The sequence below is a fragment of the Tamandua tetradactyla genome, chromosome 4, assembly GCF_023851605.1.
Source record: "Tamandua tetradactyla isolate mTamTet1 chromosome 4, mTamTet1.pri, whole genome shotgun sequence".
NCBI classification, from domain to species: Eukaryota; Metazoa; Chordata; class Mammalia; order Pilosa; family Myrmecophagidae; genus Tamandua; species Tamandua tetradactyla.
The window spans coordinates 85,815,949-85,820,602 of NC_135330.1; the positions used below are offsets into that span (position 1 = coordinate 85,815,949).

Below are 4,654 nucleotides of genomic sequence, written 5' to 3' on the forward strand. Positions count from 1 at the left end.
AGGTTTGATTTCTGGTGTCTGCCATGCAAAAAAAAAAAAAAAAAGAAATAAAATTAAAGTTTTATTTTACCCTTCCAGCTTTTTTGCATTCAAGCCTGTTTTCCTCTTCCCAGAGTATAATACTTTAATGTACAAATTTCATCTACCTCTGGTGCCTTACCATTTCTCCTTTCTTGATCAAAAGAAGGTTTCAGGTCAGGTGGCGGCGCCGCAGCCATGGAGGGAGGCGGTGGCGGCGGCTGCTCGGGTGGCTGCGCTGGGAGGCGGCGGTAAGCGGCTTCCACGCCCCCGGCCTGGCCCCTGCCCCCCGGGACGGAGAGCCGAGCAGCCCCGGCTCCGGGCTACGGACTATGGGCGAGCAGCGCTGAGCACGGCGGGAAGAGCTGAGAATGAAGCGGAGAGCATCACACAGAGGAGCTGGAGAAACGTCGGCCAAGGCGAAAGCTCTGGGAAGTGGAATTTCCGGAAATAATGCCAAGAGAGCAGGACCGTTTGTCCTTGGTCCCCGTTTGGGCAACTCGCCAGTGCCAAGCATTGTGCAGTGTCTGGCAAGGAAAGACGGCACGGATGACTTCTACCAGCTGAAGATCCTTACCCTCGAGGAAAGGGGGGACCAACGAATAGACAGCCAGGAAGAAAGGCAAGGCAAGATGCTGTTACACACCGAGTACTCCCTGCTCTCCCTCCTCCACACGCAGGATGGCGTGGTGCAGCACCACGGGCTCTTCCAGGACCGCACCTGTGAAACTGTTGAGGATACGGAATCCAGCCGAATGGTTAAGAAAATGAAGAAGCGCATCTGCCTCGTCCTCGACTGCCTCTGTGCACGTCGCTGTGACTTCAGCGACAAGACTGCCGACCTGATCAACCTGCAGCACTACGTCATCAAGGAGAAGCGGCTGAGCGAGCGGGAGACGGTGATCATCTTCCACGACGTGGTGCGGGTGGTGGAAGCCCTGCATCAGAAAAGCATTGTGCACAGGGACCTGAAGCTTGGAAACATGGTGCTCAATAATTAGAGGACGCACCGGATAGCCATCACCAACTTCTGCCTTGGGAAGCGCCTCGTGAGCGAGGGGGACCCGCTGAAGGACCAGAGGGGCAGCCCTGCCTACACAGTCCCGACGTGCTGAGCGGCCGGCCGTACCGGGGCAAGCCGAGCGACATGTGGGCCCTGGGCGTGCTGCTCTTCACCGTGCTGCACGGCCAGGTCCCCTTCTATGACAGACCCGCAGGAGCTCTTCCGCAAGGTCAAGGCCGCCGAGTACACCATCCCCGAGGACGGGCGGGTTTCTGAAAACACCGTGTGTCTCATCCGGAAACGGTTGGTTCTAGACCCCCAGCAGCGCCTCGCTGCTGCCGATGTCCTAGAGGCACTCGGTGCCATCATCGCATCTTGGCAGTCCCTGCATCTCTGAGCGGGCCTTTGCGAGTGGTTCCTGACATCGATGACCAAACGAGCAACTGCGGACAGCTCCCAGGAGGCGAAGGTGACGGAGGAGTGCTCCCAGTACGAGTTTGAGAGCTAGGTGCGGCAGCAGCTGCTGCTGGCTGAGGAGAAGAGCTCCATACACGAGGCCCGGAGCTGGGGGCCCAAGCGGCAGTTTGGCAGCGTGCCCCCCGTGCGACGGCTGGGCCACGACGCGCAGCCCATGAACCCCTTCGATGCCGCCATCCTGGCCCAGCGCTACCTGCAGAAATAGGACAGAGCCGCCTCCACCGAGGCACCTGCACCGTCCGCCGCCTCCTCCCGGGCCCCAGCCAGAGGCCTGGCTGTGGGGGTCCTTGGGGCCAGGCCCCATAGTGCTGAGCTCTCCCCCACGCAGGCATGGGGACAGGGACGGGGACAGCCCAGGTCACACACGGGGTCAGCAGAGGTACCACATGGCTACCTTTCGGAATGATTGCCTGATTGTTTGCTTTTTTTAATCTGAGAAGCCTAGATAACTAATCTGCTTTTAATCATGTTTTAATCTAAAAAAAAAAAAGGTTTCAAAATACAATGCAAACATTTGTTTATTCACCCACTTAAGAACCACATAGTAAGTGACTACCTACCTCATGCTAGATATTTAAGAAAATTCAGACATTTTTGTGGCAACCCCACAGAACTCCAATGATCAGGAGCATAAGTGACCAAGCTCCATGCTTGCATTTGTGCTGTGTCCGTGCTGCCCATGGTCTGTTCCCAGTCAACCACAGAGAAAGGCTATAGCTAAAGCAATTCACCCCTGAGAGACACAGGGGCTCCCTGGTGTCTTTGCTGAAAACTACTTAGTGTACAAGGTACTTTGGGATATTTCTAGCTAACCCTCTTTCCTTCTGTCTTTCACTTAGAATCCGATTTAACAGTCGTGTCTTATGGTTGGCTCCATCTATATTTTCTTTCATAGGCATTACACCTAATAGAATCCTGGCATGTTTAATTGCATCTTGTTTCTTGGAGGACCTTGTCATGGTCAGGTTCATGTGTCAACTTGGCCAGGTGGTGGTACCTGTTTGTCTGGTTGGGCAAGTGTTGGCCTGTCTGTTGCAATGAAGACATGTCATAGAATTAAATCATAATCACATCAGCTGCATCCACAATTGATTCCATTTGTAATCAGCCAAGGGGAGTGTCTTCTACAATGAGTGATGCTCACTCTAATCACTGGAAGCCTTTTAAGGAGGATTCAGAAGAGACAGGCTCTCTTCCTGCTTCTGCTGGTGAGCCTCTCCTGTGGAGTTCATCCGGACCCTCCATCGGAATCATCGGCCTCACAGCCTGCCCTGCAGATTTTGGACTCTGCATCCCTGTGGTTACATGAAGCACTTTTATAAATTTTATATTTGTGAGTGTTCCCTGTTGATTCTGTTTCTCTCAACCCTAACTAACACAGACCTGGACTAAAATAATCCTGCTGCTTGTAAAAAAGTTACATGATATCCACAAAAGTTATGGGTAAAAAAATCTCAGTTTGAGAGAGATTTGGTAAAATGCAAGGATTTTTTTCATAGCATATTTTCATGAAATTAATTTTATCAATAACTAAAATTCAATACAGATTTGAGTAATGTAGCAGAAAATTAAAATGTTAATTTTGATTGTGACCCTAAGGGAAATAGAAATCAGTTACAAAAGTAAATTTTCCTCTTGGAGAAATGTCCATGGAGATGACAAGAATGTGCATAGAGCACTCATATCCTTATCCAGTAAGGGTGCAGAAAAGAGTTAGGAATGTTGCACACAATAGAAATGATTTTTTGAAGTGTGCTGATAGTTCCATCTCAATCAAAGCCCCAGGAGAAAGATGAGCTGAAGGAAGCCCCTTAAGGGGTATTGATATGTGTTCCTTTCAGTTTTCTTTCATATTTTGTAGGCTGGTGTACAGGAGAAAGTGTCTCACTCTTGCTTGATACATCTGTACTGTGAGAACCAAGTTGTATGCTGTTGGAAGTTGAAAGGAATGTAACTAAAGGAAGTGTAACTACTTCTGGACCAGCCTGCACTTCTAGGATTTTTCAGTGGATATGGGATATGTAAGAGTCTTCTGTGGACTGGTTAAAGAATCCATATAAAAATAAGGGAGGACGGGCCATGGTGGCTCAGCAGGCAGAGTTCTCACCTGCCATGCTGGAGAACTGGGTTCGATTCCCAGTGCCTGCCCCTGCAAAAATAAATAAATAAATAAATAAGGCAGTGTGAGGTCACCTTAAGTTATTTTCAGTAGGAATTCTCAAGAAGGCAAAGTCTCAGCATGGAAAAGCTAAAGAAGTCAAAGAGTTCGTAGGTGTTGTGTAAGGAGTAAGCTATGACCAATGCATCAAAAGAACTATAGGTCAGAGTTTCCTAGAGATAGAAAGTATTTCCAAAGAACCCATAAAAGCACTCATGAGAAAGAGTTAGCCTAAATAAAAGTCTCCTAAAGAAGAATATTATAGTTTTATATGATTATATTTATGCTAACAATTTAAATTGGTTCTCAGGGGTTAGTGATATTTACCAAATTCATATTTTCAATATGCTGAAGAGTGTTGTACATCCCAAATTACAATTGTCTTGCTGATTAACCTAGGGAACTAGTCAATCAAGAGGTACTTTCTGGCTCCACTATTTGCAAACCATTCTATCATTGCCTGAAGTAACAGGACCTCCCTTCCCAAGGCTTATATACAGGCTAGGAAAAACAGAAACAAATCCATAAAGATTCATTCAACCTGAACTGTATAGACCATAAACTCTATAATAGTTCAGAGCACAGAGAGAAGACAACCATGGGGTGAGGTAGCTACAGAGGTCATCACTGGCCTTGAAAGATGGTTTGGATATTGATCATTATACAAAGACAGCTGCCTTCTGGTACAGATGATGCAAATACAAGTCAAGTGAATAGACTAGTTTAATCATAAAAGAGGATGTGTATGGGAGAGACATGGAAGTTGTTTAAATGGTGACTGGAAGTGATAATATGATTAACATTAACTCCCAAATTGAATTATGTGATTCCCCCATTTGAAAATCTCTTCAGATTTATTGTTGTCTATATAATCACAATTAAACTCCTAGTCTAGAAGGCCTTTTCTACAATCTCTATAGCTACTTATACCATCTTATGTTACATTATGCTGAATCTTAAATATTTTTGTGCTCTCATTTATGAACATAGATGACTAT

The 4,654-nt window shown here is 47.1% G+C and overlaps 1 pseudogene; it reads left to right on the forward strand.

The window, feature by feature from the left end:
• Positions 1 to 217: 217 nt before the first annotated feature.
• On the forward strand, positions 218 to 2,059 carry LOC143679110 (serine/threonine-protein kinase 40 pseudogene; annotated as a pseudogene).
• The last annotated feature ends 2,595 nt before the right edge of the window (positions 2,060 to 4,654 follow it).